We start from the raw sequence: 20,058 nt of genomic DNA, 5'->3' as shown, positions 1-20,058 counted from the left end.
GAGGACAACACGACACGACAGGGCGATACACAAACACAGCACGATGAATTCTAGACAAGGAACCGACAGGGCAGAAACGAATAACAAGGAGAGAAATAGGGACTCTAATCAGGGAAAAGGATCGGGAACAGGTGTGGGAAGACTAAATGATTGATTAGGGGAATAGGAACAGCTGGGAGCAGGAACGGAACGATAGAGAGAAGAGAGAGCGGGAGAGTGAGAGAGGGAGGGGGAGAGAGAGGGATAGAAAGAGGGAAAGAACCTAATAAGACCAGCAGAGGGAAACGAATAGAAGGAGAAGAACAGGGACAAGGCATGATAATCAATGACAAAACATGACAATTTGTTTATATTCAACCCATGATTGTTATGTTTCTTGCTGCTTAATCTCTCAAATATAAATTGAAATCACAATGCACTATGTGTCTGTCCAAAAGGCAACGGATGAAGTGAGGTCAATGTAGTGGCCTACTTGTCTGAGTTCGAAGTACCGATTGGTCAAGATTCTGCAGTGAAACTCTTGGCTACATGGATCCACTGGAGCGAAGTCAGCAGGGGAGGATGGGCATGGGGATATGACATGTTCCCTATACTACCTCAGTATCTCCATCCCTATCTATTAAAGCATATGTTATTATGGCCTTTTGCAGTCATTTCCTTCTCATTCTCTTTTGCAAGGATGAAAAAGAGGTCCGTTAAAGATCAGACCAGATTTTTTGCTTTGCTCCATACTACTGTCTCATATAAACCTACAGCTCTGAATGCATGTATGACAAAGGACATCAATGGTGAGAAATATTTGCTGTTTAGGTTTCAACTATTATCTTTTTAGATGTCTGTTACTGTAATTTAATTATTCCAATATGTTTTCATTAATTGAATTCCCTTAATCTATTTTATGTGAATTTGTAAGAATCTTGTTTGCATAAAATATACGGAGACCAGTCTTATCAAAAGTATTTATTCTCGGAGCGCGCTGCCACGTTACCACGAGCAACAGTTTATATACAATAACATGACGTCATTTCATTGCTTCTAAAATGAATCTCCTCCTCCAGACCAAGACAAAGGGAACTTTAAAAGTTCATTCTGACCCACTAGCACATACACAGGACACACAACACAACTGAATTAACTTTTGACCCCTCAACATTATCGATCACCACTTAGCTGACAGTTCTAATGAACAGAAAACCTAGGAATGCACTCACTGTCTTATCTAAAACACCCCAGAGCTAAGTTTTGTCGGTTCAATCATAGGTTAACTACCTTATCTGCTTACTTAATCCACAACCCATTCCTTTCTGCCTAGTTGGAATGGTGTTCTTTAACTTGAATTACTCCTTCTCCGTGTCACACAATCCCTTCTTATGAACTCATATTGTTCATCCGATATAATAAAGCAGAGTATAAGTTTACTTACAGTTCTATTTAAAATGAGGATATTGTTTATTCTTTTAATCATAATATTCCTAACAATGTCACAGGCCATCCATGTGCAGCTAACTGACCTTGTCTCCTCTGCCTGTCTGTCCGTCTGTCTCTCAGCCACCCCAAACCTATTCCCATCACACCCGTAAGCTTCGCACAGGCACCTTACAGACCTGGCTTTCCTGATTCTCCGTACCCTCCAAACACAGACTTGGCGTGGAGGCTACATGCTGATCAAGGCTACAAGGTTCAACTGGAGTTTGACACCTTCAATTTGGAGGATGACTGTCAGAACGACTTCATCAATGTGTATGACTCCCTGGTGCCAATGGCAGAGTGAGAAAGTGGAGACAAGAAACAGTCAACATTTTCCCATTGATATTTACTTCAGATGCCTGGCTCATGACTAATGAGTTCCATCCAAGTAAAATTGTCTGCCTCAGTTAAATCATGTTTTTATCTCTGTGCGCAGGAAATGTGGATATTATACATGCAATGAGCATCTGTCGTTCATTTCCTCTGGAAACGTCATGCTGCTGATGCTGGTAACCAACGAGGAGAAGAACTTCCCTGGCTTCAGATCCACTTACTCTGAGCTTCCCCTAGAGCCAAGGTGAAGCTGGTTGCTGTGGATAAACTATGGAATAAATATAATTTTGTGTCCCCAATGGTGGTGATTCTCCTTATCCGTTTCTCTTCCTGCATAGATTGTGGCTGTAAATTATCAGGACTTAAAGGCACCTTCACTTCTCCAAATGTTCCCTCCCATTACCCACCTCTGATAAAGCGTGTCTGCAGGGCCAGAATGTAGAAGTGTAGAATTGCAGGATATTAGCTTTGAAACTGCAACATTTTCTCTTAGCCTCATGACATGTGTAGAATAGCATTATAAAACTGGGACATTTTTCGACACAAAATATGTTGAAATGCAGGAAGTTGAGCTGATATCTCAAAATAAAAAATGTACATTGTTTGTGGAGCCTCCTGCTGCTGTTGACTTTTGATACAAGTGTGTGTGTGTGTGTGTGTGTGTGTGTGTGTGTGTGTGTGTGTGTGTGTGTGTGTGTGTGTGTGTGTGTGTGTGTGTGTGTGTGTGTGTGTGTGTGTGTGTGTGTGTGTGTGTGTGTGTGTGTGTGTGTGTGTATATATATATATTTACATACACAGTCCTGATTGGCAGTTAGTTCTAGAGCCCTCAAACTCAGCTCTGGACCTCTTTTCATTGTTCCTCTCTAATCAGGGACTGATGTAGACCTGGGACACCAGGTGGATGCAATTAATTACCATGTAGAACAGAAAACCAGCAGGCTCCAGACCTCATGGGTTAAGAGTTGAATATCCCTTCTCTTCAGCCTACCCCTTCAAAGTAGGGGGATACACATGCAAATAAAAGATGTCTGGTCAGTGGTCAGAATAATCAGATTAGATTGTGATATACTTTTGGCTTCTGAATGTCATTAATTTGCCAATATGTTTTTGTGTGTGTCTCTGTGCAGCACAGGAGGTTGGTAACACCTTAATTGGGGAGGACAGGCTTGTGGTAATGGCTGGAGCGGAATCAGTGGAATGGTATCAAATACACCAGACACATGGTTTGATGCCATTCCGTTTGCTCCGTTCCAGCCACTATTATGAGCCGTCCTCCCCTCAGCAGCCTCCACTGGTGTGCAGAGTGTGGTACACGGTCTTACAGACACTCCCATATTGTGGGCGGGCAGGCCTCCAGTGAGGGAGAGTGATCCTGGCAAGTTAGCCTTCGCCTCCGAGGGTCTAGCCATGTGTGTGAAGCCTCAGTTATCAACGACCGCTGGCCCGTCACTGCTGCCCACTGTGTCCAGGATGACGTCAAAGTCAAGTACGTACTCACCTTCTTGTTCCTACTATTTCACTCACACTACTGTACGTTTGAGCCACGTTTCCCAACTGCTCTGAGGACTGTTCCCTGTAACCTCTCCTGTTTTCAGTTCAGCTTTCAAAATCATTGTGATCCTTGTGAAATGTGGGATCGTGAACTAAGAGTGTGTATTCCAACAGGTATTCTCAACCTCAACAATGGGAGGCTTACCTTGGGCTTTAATGTTCGAAGTCAGACTGACGATTGGACAGTGAAGAAGAACCTGAAGCAGATCACTCAGCATTCGGTCTACCACGCCCGCACCTCTGACAACGACATAGCTCTTATGGAAATAGACAGCCCTGTCACACGCAACCAGTGGAGGCTGCTGGGGGGAGGACGGCTCATAATAACAGAATCTTGAGTGTCATTCACTATCCCAGGTTTTAACATCAATGTTGTAGAAGGCAGAGGTCCGCATCATTAATATCAGTGTGCAACATCCTGAAGGAAGGACAGACCACTTCCAACATGTTATGTGCTGGTGTACTATAAGGAGGAGTAGATGCCTGTCTGGTAACCCAGCCAGCAGCTAGTCTATCCTACGTGACGCATGTTTTATCCTCCCTTACTTTAGGTTATCATCATGCCATCTTTGCCCTGCTCCTTCTGACAAGGAGCTGTTGAAGGTCCGTTGTTCTTCATGGGGTTAGTAGACTTATCTTCCTAGCTGGAGTGGTGAGCTGGGGGGGATGGCTGTTCCCACAGGAACAAGCCTGGCATCTACATCACCAAATACAGGGACTGGATAAAGCAGAAGACTGGGGTGTAGCAGACAAGGACTGGGGTATAGCTGAGAAGATGGGTGTAGCTGAGTGGGAAACCAGGTTGTCTGGCTGCAGCAGAGAAGACGAGCCTGAGCAACACTCAGCCCTCAGGAGATCATTGTCTAACTTCTTAAAGTCCACAGGCTTTTGATTGGTGTGCATAACACCCGACTTTACGGTGACTCTACAAGACCCATCATATTCATTAAAAAAATATATTTTTACAGTTATACCCACAATTCTTACTTTCTAAACAAAATGCCATTCTCACATACTTACAGTACACTCACTTTGGCTGTGTTAGTATCTTGCTTAGAAAAATACCATTAAGTAAGTTTAGTAAGCATTGATTTCTTTTGAGACCTTGTTTGTAAATTCAATCTGGAGTGCCAGAGATGGTTCTGGCCGTTTCTAAAGTCAAGTCAGAGCGTTCAGAGGGCACACTGGACGCTCTGGCCGAGGAGGAGGGTTGATCCAAGTATCTGACCTCACAAGCACCCAAGCTAACCAGCTAACGTTGGCTAGCTTCTCCCAAACACCTCACTCTGACCATTTTATTCGCCCTAACAGAGCTGGTTAGGTTGTTTATGTTACCCAGAGCATTGGTGACTGAAACTGTGCTGCCGTCAACAATTTAATTGTAAAAATAATTGCTGACGTTTATTGACACCAGCCATATTTAATCAAATGTATTTATAATGTCCTTTACATCAGCAGATGTTAAAGTTCTATACAGAAACCCAGCCTAAAACTCTAAACAGCAAGCAATGCAGAAGCATATTCAACGGGTGCTGAGCGTTTTTAGATTCATCAGTAATTCTTTGTTCATGCACACTCAGACAAGAGTGCTCTGAAATCGGAGTAGCCAGAGAAAACAGTTAATCAGTTACCTCGAGTACATCATTTATACAGCTAAAATCTACAATGCGATGTGAAAACAAGTCAGCCCCCCCATTATCTCCCCAATTTCGTGGTATCGAATTGGTAGTTACAGTCTTGACTCATTGCTGCAACTCCCCTACGGACTCGGGAGAGGTGAAGGTCGAGAGCTGTGAGTCCTCCGAAACACAACCCAACCAAGCCGCATCGCTCCTTGACACAATGCCCACTTAACCCTGAAGCCAGCCGCACCAATGTGTCGGAGGAAACACTGTGTACCTGTGCACCACGTCGGCGTGCACTGTGCCCGGCCGGCCACAGGAGTCACTAGTGTGCTATGGGACAAGGACATCCCTGCCAGCCAACCCTCCCTTAACCCAACCAATGCTGGGCCAATTGTGCAATTGTCCCCGGGTCTCCCAGTCGGCCACGACAGAGACTGAACTCGAACCCAGAATCTCTAGAGGCACAGCTAGCACTGCGATGCAGTGCCTTAGACCACTTTGCCACTCGGGAGCCTGAAAGAGTTGTGACTAAGGATTTCACCTTTAACCTCAATGTTGAAAATGCCAAGTCCATTTGCGATATTACAACCAAAAAGAAGTTACTGTAAGCAACACTTTTTTTTCACTGACATCATTGCATGTGCAATAGAACAGCATAATATATACTGCATTTATTTTTGACCTTTATGCTCCCCACTGCTTTGTCAACAAAACAAAAACAATAACAATGGCAGAGGGGCAAAGAGTGGCGCTGTTTCCTCCTACCATGGTGAATTCTCTTTGTCACGATCGTTTGTAGAATTAACAGACCAAGGTGCAGGGTACGTAGAGTTCCACATGTTTATTTAGATGAAATTCAGAAAAACTGCAAACGAAACGTGCAGCAAATGGCGTGCTGACAGGCAACTAACCAAAAACAAGGTCCCACAAAAACCCAGTGGGTAAAGGCTGCCTAAATATGATCCCCAATCAGAGACAACGATAGACAGCTGCCTCTGATTGGGAACCATACCAGGCCAACATAAAAATAACAAACTAGAATGCCCACCCTAGTCACACCCCGACCTAACCCAAAATAGAGAATAAAGGATCTCTAAGGTCACTTTTTAAAGAAAGTGTGCTTTTCAAATTCTGCTAAATATTACATTTATATCAAGAAGTCAATATTCTTCTGTTTTTGTATGAAAAATATTAAATTCAAGCTCACTTTGAGCAAATTCAGACAATGCACAGCAAATCCTGCAATTAACTCAATACATTTATCTTTTCTCAACAGCCCTAGTAAGAATAATTTGTTTTTCCACATTCCACATTCCAAACACAGCGCAAACACAATGTACAGTCGTGGCCAAAAGTTTTGAGAATGACACAAATATTAATTTTCAAAAAGTCTGCTGCCTCAGTTTGAATGATGTCAATTTGCATATACTCATTTACATTTACATTTAAGTCATTTAGCAGACGCTCTTATCCAGAGCGACTTACAAATTGGTGCATTCACCTTATGACATCCAGTGGAACAGTCACTTTACAATAGTGCATCTAAATCTTAAAGGGGGGGGGGGGGGAATACTTATCCTATCCTAGGTATTCCTTAAAGAGGTGGGGTTTCAGGTGTCTCCGGAAGGTGGTGATTGACTCCGCTGTCCTGGCGTCGTGAGGGAGTTTGTTCCACCATTGGGGGGGCCAGAGCAGCGAACAGTTTTGACTGGGCTGAGCGGGAGCTGTACTTCCTCAGTGGTAGGGAGGCGAGCAGGCCAGAGGTGGATGAACGCAGTGCCCTTGTTTGGGTGTAGGGCCTGATCAGAGCCTGGAGGTACTGAGGTGCCGTTCCCCTCACAGCTCCGTAGGCAAGCACCATGGTCTTGTAGCGGATGCGAGCTTCAACTGGAAGCCAGTGGAGAGAACGGAGGAGCGGGGTGACGTGAGAGAACTTGGGAAGGTTGAACACCAGACGGGCTGCGGCGTTCTGGATGAGTTGAAGGGGTTTAATGGCACAGGCAGGGAGCCCAGCCAACAGCGAGTTGCAGTAATCCAGACGGGAGATGACAAGTGCCTGGATTAGGACCTGCGCCGCTTCCTGTGTGAGGCAGGGTCGTACTCTGTGGATGTTGTAGAGCATGAACCTACAGGAACGGGCCACCGCCTTGATGTTGATTGAGAACGACAGGGTGTTGTCCAGGATCACACCAAGGTTCTTAGCGCTCTGGGAGGAGGACACAATGGAGTTGTCAACCGTGATGGCGAGATCATAGAACGGGCAGTCCTTCCCCGGGAGGAAGAGCAGCTCCGTCTTGCCGAGGTTCATCTTGAGGTGGTGATCCGTCATCCACAATGATATGTCTGCCAGACATGCTGTAACGGTTTTGACTTGAGGTTATTATTTATAGGGGTGCCAGGTAGGTTGTGCCTACCAGAGAAAACATTAGTTTCTCCTTTTAGTTTGGGTGGGAATGAGTCCCATCTGGTCCGTCAAGTCTACACCAATACAAAGGACGTATGTAAAAGTCAGGATGGAAATAAACTTTTCATAAACCCTTAAAACATTGAAAAGAACTTCAAAAACAATTATATTCTGTTGCGTGGGTTGTATTAGCAACAACAATGATTACACACATATATAATAATATCACAATGAGTTCTGGTTCCTCCAGAAATGTCATGTACCTCGGGCCTAAAAAGAGTCCTGCCCGGTAAAGGAGTTCAGTGAACTCAAGTGACTTTTGTCACGCGATGTTTGTCCGTTCGTTCCGTGTAGCGTAAACCCAGTATTAAACATACAATCAATATAACAATTACTTTACCACAGAACCTTAAAGCGGATCAACTCTTAATTAAGTCCTCAACTACCACTAACTACACAAATCACAGTATACATCACATCCAAACAAATGAAATACCGTATACAAAAAGGTGGTAGTCAGTCGGTCAGTCAGACAATCCAATCCGCCAATAGATCTCCAGCGGAGAAAGGCCACGAAGAACGGAGAGGTGTAGTCCAGGGACGCAAAGAGTGGATCCGATCCTGGGTAAACTCTATTAGGCAACAAAACACACGTTTAACGGCAACAAAACAACGGAATAGAGAAGCTTCGGGAACTGAGGGTTGAACACATCCTCAGTCACGTCTCCATCAAAAAAAAACCTTTTGCGCAGCTGATACTGGCTATTTAATTGGGAATTAAAGGGAAAGCGCCCTATTGGAAGGAGCTGCACTGAGACGGTTCAGAAAAATTCAGGGCCGTCACACACCCCCTCCCCTGGAAAAAGCCGACCATTGCCCTGGAAGGCACATCTTGGTCGGGGAAACCGAGAAAGGTCTCCTCATCGCTTTCCTCTACAAAAATATTCATTACTTTTTGGAGCTCACGCTCCTCAGCTGAGGGGTCACAGGCCTTAAGGTGCGAGACTTCTGGGTCTGGGAATCCGAGAAAAGTCTCCTCACTTTCCTCTTCAAAGATATCCAGGACCTTGCGGCGCTCAATCGCCTCCATTTCCTCAGCCGAGGGGTAACAGGCCTTAAGGCGTGAGACATGGACGATGCGCATATCTTCACCTGTGTCCTCTTTCACCACTCGGTAGTTCAAAGGGCCCATCTGCTCCACAATCCTATATGGTCCTTGCCATTTAGGAGCGAGCTTGGCCGAGAAGAATTGTTCAGCTTTCGAGTAAGGATGAGAGCGAAGCCACACCCGATCACGAAGCTGGAACTGCATGTCTCGTCTGTTCTTATCATAATTTCTCTTCTGCTTGAGTCGAGCCTGGATCATGTTCTTTGAGACAAGAGCTCTCAAGTCATGGAGATGGCCTACCTGGTCATAGCAAGCAGCGTCTGGAGTAAGCTGCTGGGTCTGTAGCACCATATCCAAGGGTCCTCGGAGAGGACGACTTAGGTTCAGCTCTGCAGGTGTGACTCCAGTGGACTCTTGCACAGCAGAATTCAGGGCAAATCGAAACTCATGAAGGTGCTTGTCCCAGTGTTTGTGCTGGGTCCCTACATAGGAAGCAATCATTGTCTTCAAGGTTCGATTTACTCTCTCAGTGAGATTGGTCTGTGGGTGATAGGCCGTGGTCAACTTCTGCCTCAGGTTCCATCTTTGGCAGGTCTCCTCAAAGAGATCAGAGACAAATTGGGAACCTCGATCAGACAGGATGTAATCAGGCACTCCCCAGCGAGTCAGGATCTCTTTCGTAAGGATGTTAGAGACGGTCCTTGCTGTGGCCTGACGCAGGGAAAAGAGTTCCACCCACTTTGAATAGTAATCAACAAAAACAAGTATGTACACATTCTGATTGGAGCTTCTAGGAAATGGACCCATCAAATCCACTCCTAACATTTCCCAAGGTCGGGTAACCACCGTTTGCTGCAACTTGCCAGCAGGCTTTCTACCTTCTGGTTTGTACCCGGGACCACCCATACGTAGAATGTATGCACACATGACTGTAAGTCGCTTTGGATAAAAGCGTCTGCTAAATGGCATATATTACAATTACAATATTACATTTGACAAACCTGACAATTTCGGATGTGTGACTTCACATCCATGCTCAGATGTGGCCAGTAGAGTAACGCTTGCAACCGCTTGTAGGTTTTGAACCTGCCCAAATGACCAGCTAATGGGTCTTCATGGAAATGTTGAAGCAGTTGTAGGCGTAGAGTGTCCGGTATGTACATTTGGTAGAGTGTTCTGTGAGGTAGTTGTACGACTCGGTAGACTTTATCTTCAATGATGGTCAGCTTTGTGGTAGGATTGACCATCTTTTCTCCATCTTCCAGGATAGTCTGGTACAAAGCCTGTACTTCTGGATCATCCTGTTGAGCTTTCCATATTGCCTCATCAGAGATGGGAAAGTCTGTTTTGGGCGAGTCTCGACTGCTTGACAGGACAGTAGCACATGTAAGATCAGGGCCACCGTTATCACAAGTAGGAGCTCTGGACAAGGCATCTGGAACAGTGTTGTATTTTCCTTTCCTGTATTCCACTGCAAATGTGAACTCTTGCAACCGTAGAGCCCATCTTATGAGTCTGGTGCTTGGTTTGTTGGTCTTGAACACCCACACAAGGGAGGAATGGTCAGTGACCACAGTGAAGTGTCTTCCCTCCAAGTAGTACCTCCACTTTTCCAAAGCCCAGACCACTGCAAGGCACTCTTGCTCTGTTGTGGAGTAGTTCCGTTCTGCTCCATTCAATGTCCGACTGGCGAACGCTAGCACTTCTTCAGTGCCAAGTCCAGTCTGTTGGACTAGGACAGCACCAAGTCCAACATCACTTGCATCAGTGTAAACAACAAAAGGGCAATCAAAGTTGGGATGACCTAAAATGGGAGGTGTGACGAGATGTCGTTTCAGGGTTTCAAAGGAAGTCTGGCACTCTGCCGTCCATTGGAATTTCGCTCCTTTTCGCTTCATCGCGTTGAGGGGTTCTGCCACCTGGGAGAAGTTCGACACAAACCGATGGTACCATCCAGCCATACCAAGGAACCGTTGAAGGGCCTTGAGTGTGGTTGGCACAGGGAAGTCTTGTACAGCCTTTGTCTTTTCAGGATCCACATGAATGCCGTCGAAAGACACAATATGGCCAAGGAACTTCAGGGAGGTTTGGCAGAAGTTGCTCTTCTTCATATTTAAGGTCAGACCAGCTTCTCTTAGCTTGTCCAACACTGCTTGAAGATCTTGAAAGTGTCTTTCTCTGTTCTGAGAGTAGATAATTATATCGTCCAGGTAGACGAAACAGATCTTCCCTTTGAGCTCACCTAACGCAATCTCCATGAGTCTTTGGAAAGTGGCAGGGGCATTCTTTAATCCAAAGGGCATCACCTTACAGGAAAACAAGCCCTCGGCACAGACAAACGCAGTCTTGTCCTTGCTTTCCTGGTCCATCTCAACCTGCCAATAACCACTATTGAGGTCAAGGGTAGTGAACACAACAGCGCCAGACAATGACTCCAGGATCTCATGGATGGTAGGAAGAGGATATGCATCAGTCTGAGAAACATTGTTGGTCTTCCTATAGTCCACACAAAATCTAAGACCACCAGTCTTTTTTGGGATGAGGACAACAGGAGCAGCCCAGGGAGAGGAGGAACGTTCTATTATATCTTGTGCTAACATATCATTTATGAGTCCCTTTTGGATGATTAGCTTCGCTGGGGACAAACGATATGGCTTTAGCTTGATCGGCATTTCCTGTGTAAGGAATATTTTGTGCTTCAGGAGCCCGGTGCGTCCTAGCTTTGAAGTACATACATCAGCATTATTCTGCAGCTGTTCCAACAGCCGTAACTCCTCTGGCTGTTCCAGCTGAGCTCTTCTCACAGCCTGTAAAAGGAGATCGTCAGAAGGATTATCAAGGGTTAGTGGTACCGGAGCAACGGCAGAGAAGAGTGCCACATTTGAACCCCAATCATGTAACTTTTTAGCTTCTGATTGGTGCGGTATTAACTGAAAGGATGGGGATGTCGATGGGGGGGCGTAGGCAGTGACTCTTGGGGTTTCAGCTCTGGTTAAAGCACCCAGAGAAGGATGGTCATTGCTGCGAAGAGAGTTAGGTGTGTTGGCCTGTTGTGATTTGTGGTTTCTGGAAGGGTTTACTTGATACGGTCTTGGACATGTAGCTGAAGAATGTCCCTTTTGGCTACATCTCCAACAGAACATGAGAGGGGTCTTGGCTGGAGACTCTGGCTGTTGTTGATGGTCTGTCTTGGGCAACTGTTTGGGTGTCTGTTTCTTTCTCTGGTCATATTGCTGTTGGCATTCTCTGTCCTTCTCAAACTGCTGTCCCAAGCGAACCAGTCCATCGACAGTGATGACTGTAGCATGGCCTTGTTTTGGCTGTTCAGAGGTGCCAGCTTGGCCCTCAGTGGTCTGAACTGAAGTGGACACCAGGGAAACTCTGTGTAAGGAGTTGTGCCTAATGGAGGCCATGTCCACAGACACGTCATCCAACATTTTAACACAATTAGAGAGCTCTGTCTGCAAGTGGTCTACAGTGTTAACCATGGGAGAAAAAACAGAATTAACGTCCTTGAGGACCTCAGTGTGGTGATGTTGCAGGCGCCATTGGAGAGTGGCAGTGAGTTGGTTTCGTTGGTAGTCAAACTGCCTGTCCATGGCACCAGTCATTTCCCGTCTTCCACTCTCACTGAGCTCTGTCAGCGTGTGGGTTAGAGTGCTCAGTGAGTTTCTGAATTCCATGGCACTCTGTTGTTGCTCTTCCCTCAGACATTTGAATTTATGGTAGATAAGAGTTTGGAGATGTTGTTGAGTCCGACGAATATCAAGGATGTCACCTTGAAGTTGTAAGACTACAACCTCTGGAGATAAACCAGACAATGGAGGAAGGTTGGGTGTCAGAGGGAGGACTAGCTCAGTACTTCCACACAGATCCATGTCAATAAGTGAGTAACTGGTTAGACCTCCTGTGGCCTGTGGCTCAGGCCGAGCATTCAGATTCCCAGGGCTCTGGCCCAAATCAACTCCATTATCTCCATTCACATTATGATTTGTATTGTCAGCTTGATGGTCAGAATGGCCCTGTGTATTCCCATTGACAGGTATGACATGGATGAGCACATTATCTTGGGGTGAATCCATTGTTTTAATTCCACACAAAATATTTGCTTTGGTTAGTTCTCAATGTTGAGCTGTCCCATCTGGGGTGCCATTTTTTATGTAACGGTTTTGACTTGAGGTTATTATTTATAGGGGTGCCAGGTAGGTTGTGCCTACCAGAGAAAACATTAGTTTCTCCTTTTAGTTTGGGTGGGAATGAGTCCCATCTGGTCCGTCAAGTCTACACCAATACAAAGGACGTATGTAAAAGTCAGGATGGAAATAAACTTTTCATAAACCCTTAAAACATTGAAAAGAACTTCAAAAACAATTATATTCTGTTGCGTGGGTTGTATTAGCAACAACAATGATTACACACATATATAATAATATCACAATGAGTTCTGGTTCCTCCAGAAATGTCATGTACCTCGGGCCTAAAAAGAGTCCTGCCCGGTAAAGGAGTTCAGTGAACTCAAGTGACTTTTGTCACGCGATGTTTGTCCGTTCGTTCCGTGTAGCGTAAACCCAGTATTAAACATACAATCAATATAACAATTACTTTACCACAGAACCTTAAAGCGGATCAACTCTTAATTAAGTCCTCAACTACCACTAACTACACAAATCACAGTATACATCACATCCAAACAAATGAAATACCGTATACAAAAAGGTGGTAGTCAGTCGGTCAGTCAGACAATCCAATCCGCCAATAGATCTCCAGCGGAGAAAGGCCACGAAGAACGGAGAGGTGTAGTCCAGGGACGCAAAGAGTGGATCCGATCCTGGGTAAACTCTATTAGGCAACAAAACACACGTTTAACGGCAACAAAACAACGGAATAGAGAAGCTTCGGGAACTGAGGGTTGAACACATCCTCAGTCACGTCTCCATCAAAAAAAAACCTTTTGCGCAGCTGATACTGGCTATTTAATTGGGAATTAAAGGGAAAGCGCCCTATTGGAAGGAGCTGCACTGAGACGGTTCAGAAAAATTCAGGGCCGTCACAATGCAGAGATGCGATTCGCCACCTGGTCATCAGAAGGGGGAAAGGAGAAGATTAGTTGTGTGTCGTCTGCATAGCAATGATAGGAGAGACCATGTGAGGTTATGACAGAGCCAAGTGACTTGGTGTATAGCGAGAATAGGAGAGGGCCTAGAACAGAGCCCTGGGGGACACCAGTGGTGAGAGCGCGTGGTGAGGAGACAGATTCTCGCCACGCCACCTGGTAGGAGCGACCTGTCAGGTAGGACGCAATCCAAGCGTGGGCCGCGCCGGAGATGCCCAACTCGGAGAGGGTGGAGAGGAGGATCTGATGGTTCACAGTATCGAAGGCAGCCGATAGATCTAGAAGGATGAGAGCAGAGGAGAGAGAGTTAGCTTTAGCAGTGCGGAGCGCCTCCGTGATACAGAGGAGAGCAGTCTCAGTTGAATGACTAGTCTTGAAACCTGACTGATTTGGATCAAGAAGGTCATTCAGAGAGAGATAGCGGGAGAGCTGGCCAAGGACGGCACGTTCAAGAGTTTTGGAGAGAAAAGAAAGAAGGGATACTGGTCAGCGGGGTGGTGGCACCGGGATCCTCATCTCTCCCAAGTGGTCATTCTCTCTTTCTCCCCTTACCCATCTGTCTATCGCCTCCTTTGAATTCCATGCTGTCACAGTTACCAGCCCTTTCAAGCTTAACATCCTTATCATTTATCGCCCTCTAGGTTCCCTCGGAGAGTTCATCAATGAGCTTGATGCCTTGATAAGCTCCTTTCCTGAGGACGGCTCACCTCTCACAGTTCTGGGCGACTTTAACCTCCCCACGTCTACCTTTGACTCATTCCTCTCTGCCTCCTTTCCACTCCTCTCCTCTTTTGACCTCACCCTCTCACCTTCCCCCCCTACTCACAAGGCAGGCAATACGCTTGACCTCATCTTTACTAGATGCTTTTCTTCCACTAACCTCATTGCAACTCCCCTCCAAGTCTCCGACCACTACCTTGTATCCTTTTCCCTCTCGCTCTCATCCAACACCTCCCACACTGCCCCTACTCGGATGGTATCGCGCCGTCCCAACCTTCGCTCTCTCTCCCCCGCTACTCTCTCCTCTTCCATCCTATCATCTCTTCCCTCTGCTCAAACCTTCTCCAACCTATCTCCTGATTCTGCCTCCTCAACCCTCCTCTCCTCCCTCTCTGCATCCTTTGACTCTCTATGTCCCCTATCCTCCAGGCCGGCTCGGTCCTCCCCTCCCGCTCCGTGGCTCGATGACTCATTGCGAGCTCACAGAACAGGGCTCCGGGCAGCCGAGCGGAAATGGAGGAAAACTCGCCTCCCTGCGGACCTGGCATCCTTTCACTCCCTCCTCTCTACATTTTCCTCCTCTGTCTCTGCTGCTAAAGCCACTTTCTACCACGCTAAATTCCAAGCATCTGCCTCTAACCCTAGGAAGCTCTTTGCCACCTTCTCCTCCCTCCTGAATCCTCCTCCCCCCCCCTCCTCCCTCTCTGCAGACGACTTCGTCAACCATTTTGAAAAGAAGGTCGACGACATCCGATCCTCGTTTGCTAAGTCAAACGACACCGCTGGTTCTGCTCACACTGCCCTACCCTGTGCTCTGACCTCTTTCTCCCCTCTCTCTCCAGATGAAATCTCGCGTCTTGTGACGGCCGGCCGCCCAACAACCTGCCCGCTTGACCCTATCCCCTCCCCTCTTCTCCAGACCATTTCCGGAGACCTTCTCCCTTACCTCACCTCGCTCATCAACTCATCACTGACCGCTGGCTACGTCCCTTCCGTCTTCAAGAGAGCGAGAGTTGCACCCCTTCTGAAAAAACCTACACTCGATCCCTCCGATGTCAACAATTACAGACCAGTATCCCTTCTTTCTTTTCTCTCCAAAACTCTTGAACGTGCCGTCCTTGGCCAGCTCTCCCGCTATCTCTCTCTGAATGACCTTCTTGATCCAAATCAGTCAGGTTTCAAGACTAGTCATTCAACTGAGACTGCTCTCCTCTGTATCACGGAGGCGCTCCGCACTGCTAAAGCTAACTCTCTCTCCTCTGCTCTCATCCTTCTAGATCTATCGGCTGCCTTCGATACTGTGAACCATCAGATCCTCCTCTCCACCCTCTCCGAGTTGGGCATCTCCGGCGCGGCCCACGCTTGGATTGCGTCCTACCTGACAGGTCGCTCCTACCAGGTGGCGTGGCAAGAATCTGTCTCCTCACCACGCGCTCTCACCACTGGTGTCCCCCAGGGCTCTGTTCTAGGCCCTCTCCTATTCTCGCTATACACAAGTCACTTGGCTCTGTCATAACCTCACATGGTCTCTCCTATCATTGCTATGCAGACGACACACAACTAATCTTCTCCTTTCCCCCTTCTGATGACCAGGTGGAGAATCGCATCTCTGCATGTCTGGCAGACATATCAGTGTGGATGACGGATCACCACCTCAAGCTGAACCTCGGCAAGACGGAGCTGCTCTTCCTCCCGGGAAGGACTGCCCGTTCCATGATCTCGCCATCACGGTTGACAACTCCATTGTGTCCTCCTCCCAGAGCGCTAAGAACCTTGGTGTGATCCTGGACAACACCCTGTCGTTCTCAACCAACATCAAGGCGGTGGCCCGTTCCTGTAGGTTCATGCTCTACAACATCCGCAGAGTACGACCCTGCCTCACACAGGAAGCGGCGCAGGTCCTAATCCAGGCACTTGTCATCTCCCGTCTGGATTACTGCAACTCGCTGTTGGCTGGGCTCCCTGCCTGTGCCATTAAACCCCTTCAACTCATCCAGAACGCCGCAGCCCGTCTGGTGTTCAACCTTCCCAAGTTCTCTCACGTCACCCCGCTCCTCCGTTCTCTCCACTGGCTTCCAGTTGAAGCTCGCATCCGCTACAAGACCATGGTGCTTGCCTACGGAGCTGTGAGGGGAACGGCACCTCAGTACCTCCAGGCTCTGATCAGGCCCTACACCCAAACAAGGGCACTGCGTTCATCCACCTCTGGCCTGCTCGCCTCCCTACCACTGAGGAAGTACAGCTCCCGCTCAGCCCAGTCAAAACTTTTCGCTGCTCTGGCCCGCCAATGTTGGAACAAACTCCCTCACGACGCCAGGACAGCGGAGTCAATCACCACCTTCCGGAGTCACCTGAAACCCCACCTCTTTAAGGAATACCTAGGATAGGATAAGTATTCCCCCCCCTTTAAGATTTAGATGCACTATTGTAAAGTGACTGTTCCACTGGATGTCATAAGGTGAATGCACCAATTTGTAAGTCGCTCTGGATAAGATCGTCTGCTAAATGACTTAAATGTAATGTAAATGTAAACCTAACAGCTTGTGTACCTGCCTGGTGTAACGTTTAGCAACCAAAAGTTGCATGTTCGGTTTTCATCACGGACAACTTTATAATTTGAGCTAATTAGTAACTTTTCAATTACTTTTTGGCTATTTTGCCACTACATATCATAATAGCTAAACCTCCTCCTAACCCTTCCCCTAATCCTTTAATTAATAACCTAACTTCTTAAGTTAACCCTAACTGTAAAGCTTACCACTAACCTGGTCTTTAAATCATTCCCAAACCAGAAACCGTGGATTGATGGCAGCATTTGTGTGAAACTGAAAGAGCGAACCACTGCTTTTAATCAGGGCAAGGTGACTGGAAACATGACCGAATACAAACAGTGTAACTATTCCCTCCGCAAGGCAATCAAACAAGCTAAGCGTCAGTATAGAGTAGAATCTCAATTCAACGGCTCAGACACAAGAGGTATGTGGCAGGGTCTACAGTCAATCACGGATTACAAAAAGAAAACCAACACCGTCACGGACCAGGATGTCCTGCTCCCAGGCAGACTAAATAACTTTTTGGCCCGCTTTGAGGACAATACAGTGCCACTGATACTGCCCGCAACTAAAACATGCGGACTCTCCTTCAATTCAGCCGACTTGAGGAAAACATTTAAACATGTCAACCCTCGCAAGGCTGCAGGCCCAGACGGCACCCCCAGCCGCGCCCTCAGAGCATGCGCAGACCAGCTGGATGGTGTGTTTATGGACATATTTAATCAATCCCTATCCCAGTCTGTTGTTGCCACATGCTTCAAGAGGGCCACCATTGTTCCTGTTCCCAAGAAAGCTAAGGTAACTGAGCTAAACGACTACCGCCCCGTAGCACTCACTTCCGTCATCATGAAGTGCTTTGAGAGACTAGACAAGAACCATATCACCTCCACCCTACCTGACACCCTAGACCCACTCCAATTTGCTTACCGCCCAAATAGGTCCACAGACGATGCAATCTCAACCACACTGCACACTGTCCTAACCCATCTGGACAAGAGGAATATCTATGTGAGAATGCTGTTCATCGACTACAGCTCGGCATTTAACACCATAGTGCCCTCCAAGCTCGTCATCAAGCTCGAGACCCTGGGTCTCGACCCCGCCCTGTGCAACTGGGTACTGGACTTCCTGACGGGCCGCCCCCAGGTGGTGAGGGTAGGCAACAACATCTCCACCCCACTGATCCTCAACACTGGGGCCCCACAAGGGTGCATTCTGAGCCCTCGCCTGTACTCCCTGTTCACCCACGACTGCGTGGCCACGCACGCCTCCAACTCAATCATCAAGTTTGCGGACGACACAACAGTGGTAGGCTTGATTACCAACAACGACGAGACAGCCTACATGGAGGAGGTGAGGGCCCTCGGAGTGTGGTGTCAGGAAAATAACCTCACACTCAACGTCAACAAAACTAAGGAGATGATTGTGGACTTCAGGAAACAGCAGAGGGAACACCCCCCTATCCACATCGGTGGAACAGTAGTGGAGAGGGTGGTAAGTTTTAAGTTCCTCGGCGTACACATCACAGACCAACTGAATTGGTCCACTCACACAGACAGCATCGTGAAGAAGGCGCAGCAGCGCCTCTTCAACCTCAGGAGGCTGAAGAAATTTGGCTTGTCACCAAAAGCACTCACAAACTTCTACAGATGCACAATCAAGAGCATCCTGTCGGGCTGTATCACCGCCTGGTACGGCAACTGCTCCGCCCACAACCGTAAGGCTCTCCAGAGGGTAGTGAGGTCTGCACAATGCATCACCGGAGGCAAACTACCTGCCCTCCAGGACACCTACACCACCCGATGTCACAGGAAGGCCATAAAGATCATCAAGGACAACAACCACCCGAGCCACTGCCTGTTCACCCCGCTATCATCCAGAAGGCGAGGTCAGTACAGGTGCATCAAAGCTGGGACCGAGAGACTGAAAAACAGCTTCTATCTCAAGGCCATCAGACTGTTAAACAGCCACCACTAACATTGAGTGGCTGCTGCCAACACACTGACTCAACTCCAGCCACTTCAATAATGGGAATTGATGGGAAATGATGTAAAATATATCACTAGCCACTTTAAACAATGCTACCTAATATAATGTTTACATACCCTACATTATTCATCTCATATGTATACGTATATACTGTACTCTATATCATCTACTGCATCCTTATGTAATACATGTATCACTAGCCACTTTAACTATGCCACTTTGTTTACATACTCATCTCATATGTATATACTGCACTCAATACCATCTACTGTATCTTGCCTATGCCACTCTGTACCATCACTCATTCATATATCTTTATCTACATATTCTTTATCCCCTTACACGTGTGTCTATAAGGTAGTAGTTTTGGAATTGTTAGCTCGATTACTTGTTGGTTATTACTGCATTGTTGGAACTAGAAGCACAAGCATTTCGCTACACTCGCACTAACATCTGCATGTGACAAATAAAATTAGATTTGATTTGACCTAGCTTTTAAGAAGGCACATCTGTTAATTGAAATGCATTCCATGTGATTACCTCATGATGCTGTTTGAGAGAATGCCACGAGTGTGCAAAGCTGTCAAGGCAAAGGTTGGCTACTTTTGAAGAATCTCAAACATAAAATATATTTTGATTTGTTTAACACTTTTTTGGCAACTACCCGATGCCATATGTGTTATTTCATAGTTTTGATGTCTTCACTATTATTCTACAATGTAGAAAATATTAAAAATAAAGAAAAACCCTTGAATGAAAAGGTACTGTTAATATGTATATACTACATGACCAAAAGTATGTGGACACCTGGTTGTTGAACATCTCATTCCAAAATCATGGGCATTAATATGGAGTTGGTCCCCCTTTGCTGCTATAACAGACTCCACTCTTCTGAGAATTGCTTCCCACTAGATGTTTGAACATTGCTGCAGGGACTTGCTTCCACTCAGCCACAAGCATTACTGAGGTCGGGCAAAGCTGTTGGGCGATTAGGCCTGGCTCGCAGTCGGCGTTCCAATTCATCCCAAATGTGTTCGATGGGGTTGAGGTCAGGCTCTGTGTTGTGGTCAGATCTCAAGTTTTTCCACATCGTTCTCGACAAACCATGGACCTCGCTCTGTGCAACAGGGGCATTTTTTTGCTGAAACTTATGGCACAAAGTTGGACTCACAGAATCGTCTGGAATGTCATTTTAT

General features: G+C 46.7%; 1 pseudogene; it reads left to right on the top strand.

The window, feature by feature from the left end:
• The first annotated feature begins 765 nt into the window (after positions 1 to 765).
• LOC123990524 lies at positions 766 to 4,097 on the top strand (annotated as a pseudogene).
• Positions 4,098 to 20,058: the final 15,961 nt, after the last annotated feature.

This window comes from Oncorhynchus gorbuscha, linkage group LG02 (genome assembly GCF_021184085.1).
Source record: "Oncorhynchus gorbuscha isolate QuinsamMale2020 ecotype Even-year linkage group LG02, OgorEven_v1.0, whole genome shotgun sequence".
NCBI lineage: Eukaryota > Metazoa > Chordata > Actinopteri > Salmoniformes > Salmonidae > Oncorhynchus > Oncorhynchus gorbuscha.
The sequence above is the reverse complement of the archived record's forward strand: the minus strand, read 5'-3'. Positions and strand labels throughout refer to the sequence as shown.